Raw genomic sequence first — 22,111 nt, forward strand, 5'->3', positions numbered from 1 at the left:
TCGCTTATTGCCTGTTAATTTATTTTGTTTGCAATTGGCACCTGTCCCAGTAAGAGCTCCGGCTCAGCGCACCACTCATTTGCCCTCGAGAGCGAGTCGGCGTGAAAGAGAGAGAACAAGAGTGAGAAAGAGACACAAGGAGACAGCGAAGGAGAGAGGACATGGAGAGGAAACAGGAGGAGAAGCAGAGTAAATACAAACAAGGTGCGGTACTTCACGCCAGTCGCTGGCGCGGATTACGAAACATCTCCTTTAAAACGCACACGTATACCCTACTGAGACACTGGTCACTCTGTGACTGCCATCCATGGACATCCCGGCCACAAGCCCACCACCACAAAAAGGTTACCCGTCAAAAATGGCGCCCCTGGCATTCCAGGTGGATCAAGGCCCATCAGATGGAGAAACACCACCTTGGAAAATTTTGATCCAAAATGAGAGAAACCAAATAAACATGGCTAAAAACCAGCAAGGGGAAAAAAAAACCTAATAAAACTAAACAAACAAACAAAAAAAGAAGAGGAAAATGAGGTACAGTTTTAGAAAATAAGCAACAGAAAAGCAGATAAGTGATCAAAAATCCAGAGCGGTGCAAAAATCAATGTGCCAAAAGTAAGAAAAGGGCCCCTAAAAAAAGCCACTTGTTGCCAGGTTTTGCAGAGCTGCTGTGCAGCTAGTTGGAGGCAGAGGGTTAAAATCCAGCTAGTAGTGAGTAAAAAAAAAAAAAGATCCATCTATGGCAGGGCGGGCTGCGGGGAGGCCCTGACTGTAGAAATAGCAGCAGACTTTTTGTCTTTTTTTTTTTTCTCCCCTCGCAGAGCTCAAGTCTCCCCCTTGCGTGTGGCTCTAGCAGAAAGAGAGGAGCGACCGATTCAGAGAGAGAAGACGAGGAGAGGGGGAGAGAGAGAGAGGGAGAGAGAGAATCCGAGAGGAGGAGACAGACATGCATACAGTGAAGGGGTAGAAAAGCTCGGCTGATGATGAAATAGGAGGTGTAGCAGAGCGCGCGAACCAGTCACTTTTTCATCACATGTCCAACACGGCAAGGAACTGTATTTGCACTGGGGCCTGGGGAGGGAGGGAGGGAGCATAAGATGGGTGGGAGATGGAGACACAGAAGGGAAGAGAGCGAGGCAGAGTGGGAGGGTGGAAAGCACTAAATGTGGGAGGGGTGGAGGAAGAAGAATGACACAGAAATCCACTCCTCCCAGGCAGCGCGCAGGCTCAGTGCCTGCACTCACACGCCATACTGGGATCCACTATAACGTACGTCAGCAACTATATCAGCAAGTGCAAAGAAAAGCAAGGAAAACGGGAGAATACAGAGTCATTCAGCATAAGCTGCCCCCGCTGAAGGATCCTTGAAATATGCAACACTTCTGAGATCTCCTTGAATTATTAACCTCATCTCTTACCGTGGTGGAGCTTTACAGATCTGGAAGTACACACTGAAAGGAACACACGTACACACACACTCAGAGCGCATTAACTCTTTGGCATGCCTGAGCAGCCTGAATGGATAGAATAGACCATGACACACACACACACACACACACACACAAGGACGCGAGCACACAAAGTGAAAAAGAAAAGCACGGAGAGTGTTAATTTCAGTAACATGTGGCAAAGAACGCATGGCCAGGACGCCTCCTTCTTGCCCCGGCTCTGTCACAAAGCAAAGGCTGTAGCCGAACCTTCGCAGCTATTTTGGCACAAAGTCAAAAAAGGCTGATAAGCATTTTTGGGTGAGACTCTGCTGCTTTTTCCTCGAGGAAAAACAGCTGCTACATGCCCCGGTATTCAATGTTCAACAGTTCGGAGAACATTTTAGCGAAACCCCCCCAGAGATGCCGATTTGTCTTGTTTAAAATGGAGAACGGAAAAAAAAAGATAACATAATGGTCCACGCGTTTAGTTTGAACCAATTTCTTGCACAGATTTACATGAAGCATAAGTGAGCCTCAGAGGGAACTAGGAGAGGAGAGGAGAAAGGGGGGGGGGGTCCCTACTAAACAGCAGGGCTGTTTCCACCATCTTAGATTGCATTGATTATGCTTTGCTTCTCACACGCTAGAGCTCTTTCTCTCCCTGCCTGTCCCTCCCTCCCTCTTTCTGTCTGTTCTGCCACCTTCTCCACTCCGCGATCAGCATTTGGCTTTTTCCATTTGAGGCAGATTACTGTAATGCTATTGTACAACAACTTCCTGCCTCTTTTGGCTCTGGTTCTAAAAAACTGCAAAAGGCAGACCTCGTGGCTTTAACTTTTTTCCCCCCTCGGCCTTGAACCAGGAGCTCTATAAGGGAAGAAAAGGAGGAAGGAGATATGTAAAGTGTATTTATTACTGAGGAGCTTTTTTTTTTCTCTCTCTTTTTTAAAAATAAATTTCATTTCTGCTTTATAAACTGCTGAGAATTAAAGAGGGGACTTCATTCCTAGCAAGAGACAATGAGAAAGAGAGAAAGAGGGAGACAGAGAGGAAAAACATAAGGTGGGGGTTAAACTTTTTCTTACGTTTTACTCTGTGAAAACTTCCTGTCGGCTTTGGAGAGCACAAATACATAAGCGGGGCTCGAGCTCACGGAGACTTGTTTAACATGGCTGCTACTGCTTCAGGCTGCACAGCTTGTGAGGGCTGCTTTCACTGCACGGCCACCACCCCGTTCCTCGCCGGCTCTCTCTTCCTCACAGCAGCACAGGCTGGATTGCACAAAAAAAACTCTTCTCCTCTCTCCGCGCACTCCTCTTTGCTAGACGGGTTTTTAGTAGAAACACATACGGCCAAAGACAATTAGAGAGAGAGGAGAAAAATGCCAATATTATTTAAACTAACAAAGTGCAGGAAAAGGCCGCTTTGCACTGCAAGGTATTTGTTCGCTTTCTTTCTTTTTTCTTCCTTTCCCTAAATGAGATACTAGCTCAGTTCAGTCATGCACTTTGGCAGGAGCTATAGAATCCTATTAGAAGGAGTTCAAGTTATACGTCACATCTCGCCATGCGTTTTAACCAATTGAGAAACTCATGACTTCATTATGGCTTCAATGTATAAAGATGTCTTGGGTATATGTTAAGATTTTTGGGGAATAGCTTGTAAAAAAAAATAAATAAAAAAAGCATATGTTAGAACTCCAAGGAGTATTAGTCATTAGTTTTAGGGAAGCATGCTCTGTGAATTTATGCTTAGTGTGCATACTGTACTTTGCATGACATAAAGTTCATCTGAGGATACAGTTTTGGCTTTGGGACTGCTGCCAGCTCTTGCCGCTGTGTTGCGTGTCTACATTGCCGCTACATTGTGCCTCTGTTGCGTGTCGTAATTACCTGTCACATCTTAATTGTGGAGTCATGACTAGTCGGACTTTAGAAGCAAATGCAGACTATTTAAGGCCGACTGTATAAAATCGGTTTCCGTTTAAAAAAACAAAACGCACAAAGCAGTTCTTACTACTGGCAACATCTTGCTTTTTTTTTTTTTTCAGATTAAATGATCAAAAACGACTAACATTAGATGAAGCACTAACAATAACACACGATGCAGCCGCACTTTAACTGACATCCGGGAGGGAGAAAAGGCAGGGAAAAGCCACAGCTTTCCTTCTGGAGTACTAGGCTGCTGCAGCTGTGTGATACAAAGTCAGTCGATCAGGCCAATTGATATTGCAATGAGAAACAAAATGGCAGACGGCGCCATGTTATAGCCTCTGCCTGACAATTATTTTACTCCTAATAATTTTAACGTATGATTATGCTTCTCTGTTTCATCGAGGTTTGATGCAATGAATCGAGTTGGGAACACAATTTTACGACAGAGAAAAAAACTGTTTTGAAGCGGTTAAAATATAAAAATAGCATAGCAATAGAAATGCAGCGCATACGTCTAACGCCGTTATAAATAAGACACATTTTTTTGTGGCTTAAACAAACTGTCTGCTGACGGGCACTGATTGCATTCAGAAGACGGCACATTAAAGTGTTTTAAAAGACGTCTGCAGGCATTTGTTAGGGTAAACATTGCATTATAGAATTTAAATGGTGGACTGGATGAACGTTCGTCCTACTGCTACATGAAACAATAAAACAATGAGCACAGCAAGAGCGATATGGAATTTCACTGGGCAGGGAATCCACAAAGACAAACAATATTTGCTCTTAGAAACATCGAGGAGGCATTAGCAGGTGGGAGTAGGGGTTTGTGTGTGTGTGTGTGTGTGTGTGTGTGTGTGTATGTTGGGGGGTGGGGGTAAGGGATGGCTGTGTGCTTGGTCAGCAACCACTACAACGTCGACACTTAGATATGATATGCGGCACATAAAAACAAGGTTATTCTAATGGACTTATTGAAGGGGATAAAAGCTAACCACAAAGTATCCCTTCTGTATGAGGGGAGAGTATACTCTCCAGCAGAAGAGTCCATAAGGTGGTCGAGCTTAAACCCTGCACGTGTCTAAACAACTTCTCTATTACACCCAGGACCTTTGAGGGCACTCCCCATCGAGGAGGGAACAAAGGCCATGACCCCTGGGTCAAAAGCGTTACATGGGAGGCCAAGCGAGCTCATTGAATGCTCCACTGTTGTTTGCTTTAAGAAGGTAAAGATTACTAACACATTAACTAATGCTGATTAGGGGGTTATCCCTCATGGGACCGAGGTCCCGGGGGCAGCACATCACGTCGTATTAACACAGCCTGACCTTTGACCCCCACCAGTCACCTTAGGCAGCCGACTGTGACCGCCACTTTCTCCGTCTGTTTGACATTTATACGCATGCATGCACAGACAGGGAATGCAGGCTAACCTTGCAAGGTGCAGCACAGCTCAAACAGAATTATTTCTATGTGGAAAAATCTGAAGAAACGACTGAATGCTCACTGCACAGGATTTGCAATGTTAACACACCCCGGTCCAAAGAGTTTTTAACTTTACTTTAGCAGGCTGTGCTTCATCCGTGTACCCGTATTTCCAATAAGTACTCCTTCCTAAGTAAACATTGTCAATTCAAGTATGTTTTCAAGGCCTCTGACCTAAAAGACTGTTTTATGTTGAAGTTCATAAAATGGTTGCTTGTGCAATGAAATGGTGGACAGAAGACATGCGCAGTAATGATGTTTCTAATACAAGAAAAAAAGAATCGTAATATTGGTGATTGCAACCAATAAGAAAAAAGCAGCTTGTTCAGGATCTGTTTCTGTGACTCCCTTCAACGTATACTTTGATATTAGTACAGAGGTGAAAGCATGCTGCACAGCTGAGCTTACCTAACACTGCATTTCCTGCAAAAGCGAGCCGATAATAAGTTATAATGAAACATAATTCAGCTATATCATTTTGGAAATGTCTGCTAACAATCAGCTCCTTTGGAGAATTTTATGGAATAAAGCACCTTGGGAATATCATTTTATCCGGATTAGGGATATTTTTCCAGCAATGAGTTCCCAAAAATATCAAGTTCAAGTTTTTCCACAAGTTATCTTCATATGCAAAACTCTTGACTGAGCACTTATTTGAAAACACATTATCCATCAATATTTGAAATGCACTGTGGCATATATAAAAGCATGTGTGCAAAATATTATAGAATATAAACAGAATGGACTTTTGTTTCCTTAAAATGCCGCCCGCTTATTACAGAAACCCAAAAAGACATAAATAAATAAATGATTAATTAATAGTTAAACTTAATAATTTTATCATAAATGTTGACTATTTTATATATTAGCTTCGTTAAAGGAACACACTGCCTAAAAACCAAAAAATGCCAGGGATACTAATTTAATTTTAGGAAATGTTTAATAATGCCTGAACTTTATGAATTTGGTGTAAATTATTGTCACGATTTATTCAGGGGAAAAAACAAACTTTTCCAGAAATGCATTTTTTGTTCACTGAGTAAAAATCCACATTAAAATGTTAATATGAACTGTGCAAAAATATGCTTTACAAAAGGCAGCTCATCCAGCCTTTTGTTATACAAATAATAAAGAACTGATATTCAGTCACGGCGCACACAAGTTGATTTATTTAACATGAACCTGTCACTAAATTCAAAAGTAAGAGAAAAACTGTTAGAAATCTGTTTTGGGTTTAAATAATACACTTCATTGTGTGTGTATAAATCATTTTTTTACACTAGTATTAGATTGTTAAACATGGTGCACTTAAACACTTCATTCCTAATAAATAGTTTTATATGAATAAAAATATTAATTTAATTTTAATGTATTTGATTTCTGTTTAATCAGCTTTACCTGATATGTTGTGCTGATATGAAAGCACAAAAACAGAGCAGTGATTCGCCCCCCCCCCCTCCCTTCATCTGCCACATAGCTCAGCAGGCATTTGATCCGGTGCTTTCATGAGAACAATTCAAAAGCACCGCAATAAATATTGAATTTCAAAATATTTCTGAGACATATTGCGAAGAAACAGAATTTCTAGATATGCCACATGCACAAAGAAACGATTCGTCTTAGCAAAAAAAAAGAGAAAAAAAAAGAAGAAGAAGAAAAAACAGGAATAAAGACTTTTTCAAGAGCAGGAATGAACTCACCTTGCTGTTTCTCACAGGATTCTGAAAGGAGAGGAGGAAGAGAGAAACAGAGAGAAAAGAGCAAAGGAGAGCTTCTCCTGGGAACAAGCTGGAAATTATGGACCTATTCGATATCAGACCTCAGAGTGGACAACCTATCCTAAGAGGGACGCGCCCTAACTGTAACTAACAACTACTTCTGGCAGCCCTTCAACAACCAGACATATTGTCCTGGATCAGGGCCGTTTTCGAAAAGGCAGCAATGAGCAAGGGCAGCCTAGGCAAGAAATCAACATCGACCTTCAGCCTCATTAATATCAATTAATACTTTTTTTCTCTAATAAAAATACAGAATTTTAAACTATGATCCCAATGAGACGTTAATTATCAAATGTAGCATGTTAAGGTGATACATGCTATAAAAAAGAAGGATTTCCACACTAAAGTGGGGCAGCATTAAGGGGTCAACACAGCACTTTAAAAAAATTTTTTTTTTAAATATATAATGCGTGAGTTAATTATTTCACCTACTGTTTTAGTACTGATATATTAAAAGCTCAAAATCCAACACAAATGCAGTGTTGCATTACTTTGTACTGTGTAGGTCTGAAGATCTGCATTTAAAGTGTGAATGCAACAAAACTGCCTTATGGTGGAAACGAGCACAAGCAGGGTTTGAATGAGTGTAACAATGTAATAAATATTCAATTAAAAAATATTTTTGACTGAGTATAATACCTGTGTCATTTTTGTCATTATAGCACAGATCACAATGTAGTAACCAATCATTTTTAGACATGCACCAAATGTTTATTATCTAGTTAAGCAGCAATGTAAAAATACTGATCTGTAGCACTAAATAATGTACTGAGACAAATTTCAATAATCAGTGACACATAAAGTAAATTCTCCTTTTCTGTCCACTTAACTATCAGGTCTCTGCATACTTCTACTCTTCCTTCCAGTTTTCTCATGCAGGTTATTAATTCCTATTTAAAACAACAACAACAAAAAAACCTTGGCCATTTTGTTTTGTTCTCCCTAATCACTACGCCAAGAGTGCACAGCCCTGGCATTTCAGGGGCCACGTCACAACGGCTGTTTCTGTGCCGCAGGGCTGCAAGGAGTCCAACACAGCAGAGTCATATGCACTCAGCGGTTCGCTGCCTCAACAAACACTTTGTGCGCACTGTTTTGTTGTCTTACACAGTCTGTCTAGCATCCTTGCTCCACTGAGAACAGCAAAACATGTAACTAATAACATTTAACAACACGTGTGCTTTTCTTTTTCCTGGTTCCTTTTTCAACACGACATCACACACCTTTCAGCTTCCGAATCACTTTGCAGCACTTTCCTCCTTATGATTACTACAGTAAAGTAAGCTTAGTGACAAAAACAGAGTTACTCGAGCACAAAAAGTAAATATTTGAAATATTCTAGATATTTACCACTTTGATATCTGTTGTTTGGCAACCTTGAAAAAGGGGAAACAGCTGATATTGATGTCATGGATTAAAAAAAGAAGGACAAAAAAAAATCACTGATTAGAGAAATCACACTTGGGTTACTGATGAGTAAAACTGCATTGAATGGCTTTTATCTATGTGGGAGAAAAGCAGTGATTTATAGGACAGTTGCATAAACAGATGTTATACTCTGTGGGCTATTTATGCAAATTCAGTGATTGGTGCAAAATATTATTAATATTTATTTTTTACATAGAGCAAAGACATAAATCACTGTTCCGGCAAACCAGACCACATGCCAGCAATAAAAGTAAATGTCCACTTACTACTGTGAAAAGTCATTTCAGTCTGCTCATTTGATTGCATGTACACATGTGTGTAAAACGTTTGTCTTCATAACTTTCCCTTAAATAGATTTTTCTTGTAATCCTGTGTGCTGACAACTAGTTGGTTTATTAGTTTCATGCAGAGGCTTGTATCAAAAGCACAGAGAGCATTTAAAGTATACACTACATTTATTTTGTCTATTTTGACTACAAGTGTCACGCATTGTGTGTTTTTTCAATTTCATGTCAAGCGTGTGATAAAAACAATGTTTATTTTTATTACTCTCGTTATCATCATTATAATCATTATGCCTCGTTATATAATACTTTTGTGGGAACAAGCAACTCTGTTCCTCGTGATTATGACCGCAGACACTTAGGAGGGTAAACACTTGCGCAAAATTATTTCAATGCTAGTCTGTGATTCAGGGACCCTCTGTGTAAAATCTGTGCTCTCTTTATGGTAAACTGTGCTGACACTGATGGGGTGTAACATGTTCTGGTCCACCCATCAGCATAATCATCATCAAGCTAAAGGTGTTGACACCACGTATTCGATGGTGTGACAGCCTCTGACCTCTCACACCAACTTAGTAAGGCAGAGGGTCATGTGGAGGACATGGCTATGGAGGGAGAAGTCAATCTTATCCTTCCGTTCCGCCACAGGCCTGTGTGCAGCGACAGCAAGATGAGCTCGAGGGCTTTCCAAAATCCACACATGTTTGGCCGGGAGTAAGGCATCGGGGCCGTGTGTGTTTCAAAGGAAACGCTGAGGAAAGCGCTTTTTTGTGGCAGCACTCGTGCACTTGACACTGTGTATTTGCCTGCCTCTATGTCTTTGCTCCGTCCCCACCCTGACTCAATATCCCTCAGCACCAATATGTGTCATCTTTAGTAGCCAAAATGGCGTACAGCCCACTTGTCTCCCAAAGGTAGAGAACACTACCTTGTATCTCTTGATTTGGATCTCACGTGTGCAGACAATTTTTTGCCATTATCGCTACACATTACAAATACCTCGGGCTCTCCAGAGCAGCGTGGGACTGAGAGGTTAAAAGGCAGGAGGCACGGAGATGAGAGGCACTGAAAAGCCTCAGCTCTCGGACTGTCGTCAATTGAGCCTGTGCTTCTCTAATGGGGGGGGGGGGTTGATAACCTGGCACACAACCAACCACTAATGCCACTTAAATGTCAGAGACTGCAGAAAGGAAGGGAGACAGCAAAACTGGGAGCACATTCATATTTCAGCATGGCAGATGCTATAATACGTTCATGCCTCACAATGAGGACAAACAAAGACCCCAGAAGTTTGAAAAAAAAAAAAAACCAAATAAACAAAACAGAGAAGGCAGGCATGATAAAAGGGAAATGAAAAAGAGGAAAAGGGATTTTGTAGAAGTGATGGAGGCAGCTCCATCTAATGGTTGTCTCTATTCGACAAAGTTTGGAGTAGATCTGTCTCACTCTTTCTCTCTCTCTCTCCGCAGATGAAAACCTGACTGGGTGGGGGTCGGGGACAGGGTTGAGTCTGGTGTTGGGGGTGGGGTTGGATTGCTGGAGAGAGTGATCTTTTTTTCCAGCGGGGTGAAAGGCGGACGGTCATGTGTGCAGAGCTCATGACAAAAGGCCCTTTTATGTGCAGCGTATGCAGATAGAGGAGGCTCCTTTGTGCACAGATGGAGATCCCATGCCTGGGTCTGCCTGCGGCAGAGAGGGAAGGGAGGGCGGAGAGGAGAGAGGAGTGGTGGTGAAGGGAAGAGAGGGGAGGGAGGGGTGTCTCTGGCACTGAGTGCCATCACTATGTCTGGTGGGGGATGGGGCACAGAAAAGAAGGACCGAGCGGTCCCGGTCCTGCCAGGTTCATACACAGCGAGGAGGGGCCACGAGCCTCGCTAAGAGGATACAGAGACTTGTAACTCAATAGTGGAATCGAAGAGAGTCCATCAAGTGAGTAACAAGTGGCCCAGGGTCAAGTATTACATACAAATAATCTCTGATTTTTGCTTCTATTTGCTGGCTATGGAAAACACGGTTTGTCACATATAGTGCCAGAGAGCTAATACAAGTACAGTACAGCATGCAAAACTTATCTGATACCAACTACGGATTACAGGCTTAGAAAAGCTTAACCTAGTTTTTTTTAATGCCAACTATCACATGTTCCTAACAGGTAAAATGTTCAAACATATCTACAGTTGCACTTTTGACCCAATAACGAGGGGTCAATCATTCACGTGAACCATCGAGCCCCAAATGAAACTGACTGCCAAGTTCAAGTTCTAGTTCTATCTCAAATAAATGCCTCTTCATCTGTCTCAATCTCTATTATCTCAATGTTGCTGCTTTGAACCCATCCTGACTGTTATCTATCAGTGTCTGGATAAGAGCATTAAATGTGTATCCTGGTGGCAGCTCTCCCCTGGGAGTCGAGGTGACTCCTACTGACATCTAGTCTGCTGAGAAGACATCATATCCTTTAAGTAACCTCCTTCCCTTGACCAGCACATCACAACACTCAAGTCAGACAGCTTCCTATCCTCCTGGAGGCCCACGGCTCTTTTCTCCAGTGGACAGATAGATACCACACAACGGCAGACCCTTAAAACTCTTCACATTGGGCTGAAGCTGCTGATGGATGTGCTGAGAGCTGCTACTGTTTGAATATAAAAGAAGAGCAAGATGGAAATGCACAATTTCCTAAAGAAAGATTTCTGTCAAGGGATTTATTAACTAACATGCTTGATAGCTAATGAGTTAATATTAGCTACCTATTGGGTTCATTATCCCATGATAGTATGCTTGTTAAGTTTCCCAAACACTGAAATTCTTGCTGAGTAAAAATGAGTATAAGATACAAACGAGTATTATTCTGTATTTCATATTTAAAGCCATTTTTACATTTTTTTCCTAAACAGCGCTGTATAAATAAACCTTATTTTCTTACTAAAATAGTTTTGGGGTCCAAATTAGAGCCAATCAGACCCAGTAGAACAAGGTATGCTTTCAGGTAGGCCTTCCTTGTGATTTACACATCATTCTGAGTCAAAGTTCTCTTACTTCCCATGTCTGGTTTCAAAATACTAACACAGCAACAGGCAAAATGCTGTTCACTGAACCAATGGGTGGCATCACAGTCCATTTTTATATACAGTCTATGCTTCTCCCCAGGAAAGACTTTGACAACCTGCCATACTGAAATCAGTGGACCAGGGAAAAAATCTGGAGTGAAAAGAAGCTGAATTATTATGATTAATGGGGAAACAAAGCAAACAAGACGTTGCTGATGCTGTTGTGCTGATCATTATGCCATTAAATTACAAACTGTACCCTTTTTACTGGTAATGATGACAAAAACTGGATGTGCAGTGTACACTTTTCTGGTTTATAAGAGGAGCATGCCAGAAAAAGTGTGAGAACCACTGGCTCAGGCTAATTAAAGTGATCAGGTGTTTTTGTCTGAGTCCTGTCTTAACTTTGGCCTAACTGCCCAGCCTGTCTGCCTGCACTCTGGCTGCCAGAAGGCCAGGAATGAAAGCCTGGCACTTATCCCCCTCTCCTCTATCTGATCCCCTGTTGCTACCCTAGATGCCAACAAAGGTATTTCTGGCCCTAATCAACATGGAGTGGTAGAGAGATATGAATGCATGCCTGTTTTTTTCTTTTCTTTTACATAAAAGCAGAAAGGACTTAGGTAAACACTAGGAAACATTTTCTCAAGATAAAACTGCATTCCCAAGAGCTACTACAATACATTACGTTGGTTTATCAAGCTTTCTTCTCTATTCATACTTAAATTCATGAGTTGACGTTATGTCACTTATGTTTTTAAAATACGAGGAAAGTCATCCCTTTATTTCTGTCCTTTCTCCAACAATTTTATACAGTAGCACATACGTGGTACATTGTGGGAACAAAAAGATAATTTGGGATATGTTAACATCATCATGTGAAAGCATTGTACCTTGTGTTAACATACCAAGTTGCTAACTTATACCGTACCTTACTCTGTTTTGATGTAATGTCAAATGTGTATAGTTGTAACAGCCATAACGGTTCCTCTGTGTGATATTCTGGCCATTTTATCTCTGACACCCACAAGAAAGGCATAACTATCTGTTTGAAAGGGAAATGGGCAGCAGCAGATAAAACCAAGGGGATATAGGCATGATAGATTAAACAAACAGTGTGTTATTATAAGCTGAAATATGAAATGTGAGAGTTTCATAAACAGGAAAATACAATGTGTGCCCTCTTAGTGTATTTACTGCCCTCAGCACATGATCTGCTGGATCCATCGGATCGGAGGTTGTTTTTTTTTTTTTTTTTACAGAAAGGCAGATTAAAATGACTAATTTACTAAACTTCAGTGAAAGAAGAGGCAGGAAATCTGGGAAAATAATCAGAAATCCCGACTATGAAACAAAGACGAGGGTGATGAAGATGATGGTGAAGAGAAAAACTGTAGCGTGTTCAACACGTGGCTGTCTCAGCTGACCTGTTAAATCTTACAGACAATACAAATAACGATGATTTTCTTGCACTCGAAAGGATTGAAGGATTTTCAAGTGAGCTCACTCTCACAATAGTGGGGCGTCCAGGACAGGAGGGATACGCGGCCTGGACCCCGAACAGCACAATGCGCAAAAGCAAAATGGGGAGCATGAAATGAGGGCTCAAAAACCTCCACACCGCTTAGCTTTGAGTGCTTCGTCATAACAAAGCTGACCACCACTGCTCACCAGGATTGAGACAATACATTCAGCAGTGACAGCCAGTGCTATTGTGTAGGCCTGTGTTAAAATGAAATAAAAAAAAAAAGCAATCATGAAAAAACGGAACACAACTGTGAGCGAATACAACCAGCATGAATACCAACAGCAAGAAAGATTACAACGGGATCTCTTTTTAGAGAAGAATATGTATTTTACTCTTTTACTGGAAAGTGAGCAAATATACATGGAGTGCCCACTTGTTCACAAACCTTACAGTACATAAAACACAAAATTGTACTAGAGCCAGCCTTGGTTTTTTTGAACTGTCTTCCAGTCACTACAGAAGCAATGAAAAAAAAAGAAGAAGCAAATACAATCTCTCTCCTTTTATGACCAAACAATTTTTGTAATTTCAAAACTTACTAAAGAAAAAGGGAAAAAAAAGATCAACATTACTGCTTCTCTTTAACTGCAAATTTTAAAGCAAACAAGTGCAAAATTTAATTAAAACTAATAATTGAATGCCCGATTAATGACAGGCAATTCACCTCTAATATTTATACTACATGAATTTATTCTATCTACCTAACTACATGCTCATAGTACATATGTTTGAGGTAAATAGGTAAAAAAAAGTACATGAAAATCCAACATTTTAATATCACATTGTATGAGATGGAACTTCTACTTTTAAGAATAAAAGAAAATGCAAAATTTCCAAAACAAGAATTACAGATGACAAACATAAACATACATAAAGCAGTTCAAAAAGAGTTACAAAGATATGATCTTCATGAGTTATAAAGAAAGGGATCATGTGGAAATTCAGTCGATGTCTTTGTTTAGGAAATTGTATTCGTGCTTATTCGACAATTAACTGGAGGTATTGGTGTGCAGGCAAAGTTAAATATGAAAAACATAATGATATGACGTGGTGCATAAATTATATTAGAAATATGTTTGTTACTATTACTGCAGATTATATCAGTAAGGAAACTGCTTAAATATTGACTGACAACTTATGGCAAAGGGGTGGGATTAAATAAGTGTGTACTTCTTCCCTCTTCTTTTCGATATGTGAATCAGAACAGGTGAAGCAATATTGAAATGTATTAGCTTTATTTTGTATAGGATTTCTTTTCCTCTTTTATTTGCTAAATGAACTTTGAATATTGTTTACATTATTGAAATAAATTAACAAACAGCAACAACCTTAAAATCATAAAGAAGGATCTTTAAATTAAAAATGGTTGAGCTCTCTTTGTCTGTTAACTCAGTCATAAGCGATACTTATTTTAGTGTCCTTGACTAAGGCTCTGGAGCTTGTCTTTGACAGCTCATTTTTTAATAAAATAAAGCAAAACAAAAATGTATAATATATAATATAACAAGAACATACAATCACACACACAACCTTCGCTTCATTAATTCAGTTTCCTAATACTAAAACCAAGCTGTAATACTTTACTTTCTAATTCAGTGCAAAAAGGGTCATAGCAAATTACAGGAGAGCAATTTAAAGCGATATTTGCTGTTACTGTGAATGCTGGCACGACACCATATGAGCCATCTGCAAAAATGCCCCGTTTCACAGTGCATTTAACATTTCCAACTTTCATGTCCGTGTCCCTTTAAGAGAAGGCTGAGTCTGCAGCTGTGAAAACTCTGCATTGTTGCTTCTCTTACTTCTACTTTCAAACTTCATTTTCAGCCCTTGCAAAGATTTTCGGAGCCACTCTCTGGACACTGGCAGGTACTTTCACCAGGAGCCAAACTTCCCAGCATGCCTTGTAGCAGGGCAGGCTTTGTTCCTAAAGTTAACTGTGAAGCTGCACTGCTTAACATGTGATACGACCCTGTTTCGTTCTTACTCAAGCGGGTTTACATAAGATGCATACTATACTGCCAGAAAAATGAAGTTTTCATTCTTTAACTGCACCAATATTGAAAACTCGTGCAGAAACCCTTTAAAGCTCTCGAAGCATGCGTGGCTATAATTTAAAAGCCAGGCTGCTGAGAAAAAAAAATCATCAAACTTCAAAACAGCGCTTAATAATAGCCATATAATGTTTTATATCAAACATTTCCTTTCATCATCTCTCCAGAAACTTGAATTAAACTACTGGAATTAAAGACACATCTTCTCACACATCATCACACTGGCCTCAGTGTACTTTCTGTAACAGATGCATCATCAAAGATGCTTAATAGCTTAAAATGGGACCCATTTTCTATGATGCACAGCTAAATAACATTTATTCCTAATACCATGGAAACAGTTCCAATCTTTGCTCCAAAGTGGATATTACAGCTACGCTGGATAACATGTGAGGGACAGTGCAGGCTGCCTGCAGCATCTGGTGGACACCTGTAAGACTGCAAGTCACTAGATTAAAAAAACCCCAGAAGCCTCTTTGATTTTGCTAAGTCACTAAAATTCCTGGGCGAATGTACGCTGACCTTCAGTGGTAGTTCTGCGGACATGTGGGGCTTTCTACCTATCACTAAATCAAAGGCAACATACACAACGATGAACAGTCAGTGAAACACAAATCTGGTCAGCCAGACTAACCAGAATTCATGCTAGTTTTTAGATTAACATTTTATTTTATTTTATTGATGTTCAAGTCATTGTGTTCACCTTGTGTATATTAAAAAAAAATACAACTGTTCCTGAGCTTCTGCTTCTTTCATCACCATCTCCGGATAAGCTCTGATGTGTAAACTGTTTTAAAAAGTATGTCAACATACGTGGAAGGTTTTTCTTAATGGCTCTAAAAGACAAAAAAAAAACAAAAAAACATTATAATGTGTGTTTAACTCAAGCACTTATGAGCTATATCTAGTGAGCGTTGTGAACTCAATCACTGCGAGTAAAGCTGATCACAAAGGGGCAATCACTGACACCAAAACAATTAGGTTGCATGGGTCTAATCCCTTGCACAGCACTTAGGACACTTTTAAAAGCCACTAGGGCACACTGCAGAGTTCCCTTAACTTTTAGGGTTCAGTCTGGTCCATTTTTAAAGTCACTGGGGCACAGGCCTGATTGTTAAGACCAGGGAAAGTAATCCCTGGAGTCAGGCCACTAAACCTGCTCTGTCCTTGTAACCATAGCAGCAGACAGGTAGTGTCTGGGTCACAGGGCAAACATGGCCAGGCTTCAACCCCGGCTGATGCAACACGTTTACACATTCATTTATTTGGTTCTAAGACATTTAAAAAGTCACCTTTAATAAAAATGTACATGTCTGCTGTATGAAGTGGGTTTTGCTATCAAAGTATGACAAACTTTCAATCAGTAAAACTCATATCATTATTAGATTACATAACAAATTATATACTGTAAGTTCATAACTCTAAGTAGTTCCTCTGTGAAGAAAATATTTTAAGACTTTGCAGTGGACTTCAAGAACATTAGAAAACAGATGCTTCTATTCAACAAAATTATAAATCAGCAAATTGAAAATAACTTTCACATTGATAATTGGTGAATATAACTGTCATTAATGCAAAATTACAACTCTACATCTTTCACAAGATGATCTTTGTCACTACACCAAGTCTAATTATCTCTGTTTATTAATACAGTTCAATTCACTATTCCATTATGTTCATGTACAGCCTCATAAAAGTCATAAAATACCAAAAATATATATTTACAAAATTATCATATGAAAAAGATCAAATAAAGCAAATATAAGAAAACACATAATGTCACATGAGGATGAGACAAACTGTCCAGTTGAATTTTGCCTCTTCATAAAAAAAATGCCCAAATGATGGTCTTGCCCTTTTGAAAGGAACACATGATCTCCTGTGGCCTTTTCAGCTTTCCCTCTCTCTTTTCAGTTGCTATGAGACACTCGAGATGAAGCCAAGGCTTCCACAATTCATTACTGGAGGAATAAAAGCCAAAGCACTGGACAAAGCAGGGCAGACCAACTCAAACTAGCTCCCACTTAACACACACATCACACCTCTGAGTGCTCTGCTGACATACAAATGGCCAATTCAAGACTTCTGTCTCTCTTTTTTTTAGTTTTATTTAAAAACAGGGATATGGATGAAGGAAAATGGCACAGGTACAATGTGAAAAGTTATCAGGTCAAACATTTCTTACATTAGAAACCAAATAAGACATTTTTCACATCAAGATTTGGGGTTTTTTTTGTTTTAAAAAAGGTTTTCAGGCAATAATTTTTATACGTCCTAAATAGTGTAACACACCGCTTTTTATTGAGTTTGCGCCAAAGGTTGAACAGGCTACAATGCAGCATCACCTGTCTCTGGCTTCCCACCAGCTCTGACTCGCCAAATCATGAAACATCTCTTTTCTCTTCAACCAATCAGATCTGAATCTCTAGCTGTTCTCATGCAAAGAAAGGAAAAGGAAAGCCAATGAGAAATGTCCCTCCTCCTTCCCCTCATACACCACACACACACACACGTACACACACACACACACACACACATACATAACAATCACCATCTGAGAAATGCCAACAGACGGGCAATCAGTCATTGTAATTAGGCTTGCTGCCATTCCCGGGCCTTCATAATTCAGGCTAGAGCTGGAGGACATAGGTAGTGAGATCCTAGCTGCCATAGCCTACCGCTGGTTCACCCAAGCCTCGAATCAAGCCACTCCCCTCTTCCATCTCTGCTCCCTACATTGGGGGGGAGGGGGGGGGGGGCAGCACAATTATAAGGGGTAGCTGGATTACTGCAAAATTACTCCGCTCACCCCAGTCCCACTCCCACTCCTTTTTCACTGCACTGCAGTTTTTTTTTTCTTTTTGCCAAACTGAATTAGAGCAGATACATTTGGCTAAGAAAATGTCTTTTAAAAGAGAAAAAGTACTAATCTAAACACATAAAAACACTATAAAACACAACTTTGTGACATTTAGCCCATACAACTTTGAAGACGCAAAGGTGTAAGGGGGACACTGGATTTACAGTACGGACACAGCAGACTGTTTTTCCTTGGAATTCAAAGCTAAACAGGAAACTATGGCAGTAATTTGCAGAGATTTATTTTATTTGCTTACAGGCTGTGGTTTACTCAGAAACTGGCTTTGCCTGTTCTATAGGACATGAAGTTTTTTTGGCAGTGAAGTGAAGGACTGCAAGTTCAGCCAAAATAGACAATAAAGCAGAATGGAGAAACATGCCAAATTGCTCGGGCAATTCAGTCCAGAGGCTCATTTTCCCTAAATGATTCATACTGGAAAGAAAAGCATTTCCCTGTCCTTAGATGAACTTAGTGTGCTTGCCGTTGGCTTTACAAGGAAGAGATGGGGGAGGGAGGCGGATGTGTTCACACTCGGTCCCACAAACACACGTGTGTGCACACACACATATGACTGCACAGCCATGACTACAGATTCTTTGCTCACTGGGGAATTAGGTAATACACATGTAAGTCTCAAACGCAGACGCATATAAACATATGCTACTTTAAAAACATATTTTTTACATAACCAAATCGAGTCCATCCTCATTTCTTTATATTTCGACTTTCTCACAATTTTAGAAACTGTCTTGTACAATAATTCTCCAGGCTTTCTGCAGGTCTTTCAAAGTTTTTCTTTGGACATTGACTGCTATTTCACTCACTTTCAGTCCAGTCTTTGCACCAGAGCATTTTCAGACAAATGTTTCATTTTTTGTCTGTTTGCTGAGCCACTGAATACTGACTTATGATTAATTCAAGGGCTGCACGATTTTGCATAAAATGAGAATCACGATTTTTTGGCTTAGAATTGAGATCACGATTCTCTCACGATTTTCTTTTCCAGTATAAATATTTATTGCACTTATTAACTGCACATCAACTTCGTAACAGTTGAGACTGAACATAAAAACAATAAATAAACATAAAAACAACAAATGTCTCACATTTTGTCGTTGCCACAAAATATCGTACTGCTTGAAATTCCGTCTCCACCGTTGCTCGACACTGCGTGTATAGAGCAGGTAGTGCAACAATAGAAAAATAGTTGCGGGACGGCACTGTGTAGCGTTTGTCTAGGGTGTTGATCATTTTCCTAAATCCCTCGTTTGCACAGTGTTGATGGGAGCCATATCTTTGGTCAGGTGATAAGTGATAGCCTCCGTAATTTCTTTGTGCCGTGTATAGTTCGACGTGTATAGGGAAGCGCTGTATAAGGTTCCCGTTATTGATGTTTGGGTGGTTGACAGGGACGGATTTTCTCCTGTCACTTTCTCGTCATCCCTGACGTGCTCTCAGTTGTTTTTTCCCTGCTAATTTTAGCATCACACGGCACAGCTTCTGTATCACGTGGTATAAGGCTCCGCCCTTGTCATTTGTTGAGCAGGAAGAGTGAGCGCTTGTTTTCATGCAGATTACGTCCCGGATCAAAATGCGGTACAATCGTCGTCGTCTTTTTTTTTATTTATTTATTTTTTTTAATCGTTGTCATTTGGAAACGAGATCGCACATAAGTATGAATCGAGATCGCGATTTTCTAACGATTAATCGTGCAGCCCTAAATTCAAGCATAAAAACGCACCCAACTAAAAGGATGAACCCGTATTGCATGAACACATAACAGACGCCAAAGACCCAGTTTTAAATTGCATCTTTAGATATTTTGTTATTGGCAACCTGTCAAAAGAAATAATATGTTTAATTTTAAAAATTAAACAGTGATTTAAACAATATTTAATTTGTTTGGTGTAATGTATTAGTTACGTCTGCAAACGGGCAGAAAATAGCATGTCTACATCAACAAGGTGAATCCCAAAGAGCTATTAGCTGAACATCTCAGCATGGTGTGCAGCGTGTCCTTAAAAACAGTGAGGAAAGTGGAGGACAAAAGAACAAGTGGCAGGTCTAAAAAACTATGTAGAGCAGGTGAACAGTATGTGAAAGTCATGTAATAAAATAGAACAAAAAATCTGACAGCTGATCCCTCCACAAAAGGTAAACAGAGAGAAAAGGCAAACATAACTAAACCACAGACATGCATTTACAACAATGAATCCAAATCTGAAATTTTCAATACAAATTGTGCCTATATAGGTATGAAGGTCAGGAGAGAGGTACAACAATGAGTACCTACGGCAATCTGTAAAAAATGGTGGAGGCTGTATCATGGTTTGGGGCTGAATTTCAAACATCCTGTCCAAAAGTGATTAAATTATGTTGGTAAATTACTTAATTTTTCCCTATGACAATGTTGGCATTGCAGTACACACATACCTGAACAAAAAACCCCCACACCAATCAGTCATGGACTGGACTCCACAGAGCCAGGATCTCGACAATATTGACGTAGTGTGGGATCATCTTGACAGAGAATGGAACAAAAAGGCAGCCAACATCCAAAGAAGAGCTTTGGGTGTCCTTCAAGAAGCCTGCAGAACTATTCTCCTAGACTACTTAAAGAAATTCCAAGAAAGCTTCCTAAGAGAATTCAGACTATGTTAAAGAATAAATATGGTTATACGTTCAAACAGTGTTTTCTGCTTCCATCTATGTTTGCATGTTTCAATAAACTGCTGTACAGAACACAAAGAAATGAGGAAATGACTTCTGCATATTGTTGTATTTTATTCAGCTTGAACCATGACTGCACGACAAACAGCACTTTTTAGACTGTAGTAGCAGTAGAGTTTAGAAATGAGAGAAAACTAAAGGCAAGTTTTGTATCAGTCAGCAGTGTCCTGAGGCTGGTTTATTGGCCTGTCTGGCTCAGCTGGCTGCAGTGTTCACCTGTTCCTTCTTTCCACTGCAGGATGGCAGCTAATAGTCTGCTGCAGCACAACAGGGATTAGAACCTAAAACTCTTTCGTTAATATTTGCTTACTAGGCGTGACACTTTTCTGTGCTAATTAGCTACTTTTCAATAAAGAGAGTCAAAAAGACATGATGGGAGCATGCTGATAACTTGTTGTATATGCATCAAAATTAGACCATGCAGTAAGGAAACATCTAAGCATTGGGTTACATGAAAAATCCATTATGCTGCTCATAAGGATACTTATGAATCTGTTTTGTACATCATTAGTGTTATGCAGCAGATATTAAAAAAACAAACAATAATCAATAATGAACAGAACAGAATAGAAATATCTAATTGTTATGATTTAAAGTTATCACACTGTTTTTTACTTTGAGACTAAATCATGTCTGCAATGACATTTTTTGTGACCTTGGCTTTCCAAGTCAGGCTTAAAATTGATACTCAGAATGTAGAGTGCAGCAGCATTAAGGGACAAACATAAACATCTCGCCTGTGACATATTTGGACAGCGGTATGAAGGTTGAAAACGAGAATAAGCCGGCTGTGTTATTGCTGACTCATGCAAAATTTGGGCAAATATGTAACAAAGTGGCTGTTAATAAGGCAAATTCACTCAGGATCAGTCGAATGGCAGATTTAAAATAGTAACAAATCTATGAGCGACACAGTGGCAGAAAAATGGCGATGAGGTCTCTACACAAGGGTGTGACACAAAGCAGGAATTTATTTCAGCCCAGAGTCTTTCGAATTGTTGCTCCAGATGTTGCCATTCTGCAAATGTAAATAAAGGAAGAAAGCAGCACTTGCCATTTAAGATATAAACTATGTTAGTTTTCGTTAGTTTTCAGCTGTTTCTGTAAAAATCCAGCAGTCAGGCATTAGTGGCAAGTCCTTATTCAGACATTAGATTAATTCCACTGCTGGTGAATCACACAACTTTTGTTTTTTTTTTTAGCTTCATACAAAGGTCACAAGTAACATCTAGCTAAACCTGATGTGAAACAAACCAAGATGAAGATAAAGCTACAATGACGAAGCCAAGACTCGTGTTTTTTTTAAACCTCGTGAGTCCTTGTGAACATACGTGACATACTTAGATTTCGAGTGACTGCGTTATGAACATAATTTCCTTAGGGATTATTACAGTATTCTGATATGCATGAATTTATTTACTGATTTATGACCAAGTAGTCTCCTTAAACTCCCGCAAATGATGTTTTATCCTGTATAAATCTCTGTCTCTTTTATATGAAATGCATTTTAGAATATTGTCCCTTGCCAGTACTGTATCCCTCTCCATATTGTC

General features: G+C 39.8%; 1 long non-coding RNA gene across 4 annotated transcripts in view; it reads right to left on the reverse strand.

The window, feature by feature from the left end:
- Window positions 1-22,111, reverse strand: part of LOC146628192 (uncharacterized) — a 41,781-nt gene that overhangs the window by 18,739 nt on the left and 931 nt on the right. Inside the window, exon 1 of one of the 4 annotated variants that reach the window (XR_014906397.1) lies at window positions 6,547-6,937. The exons of the other annotated variants lie outside the window; for them this stretch is intronic. This is a non-coding gene — a long non-coding RNA (uncharacterized LOC146628192). Of the gene's footprint in view, window positions 1-6,546; window positions 6,938-22,111 lie in introns of those variants that run through there. 4 annotated transcript variants of the gene reach the window in all.

This window comes from Diplotaxodon limnothrissa, linkage group LG7, assembly GCF_057381915.1.
Source record: "Diplotaxodon limnothrissa isolate DT_005_m linkage group LG7, D_limnothrissa_male_GT1.1, whole genome shotgun sequence".
Taxonomy (NCBI): Eukaryota; Metazoa; Chordata; class Actinopteri; order Cichliformes; family Cichlidae; genus Diplotaxodon; species Diplotaxodon limnothrissa.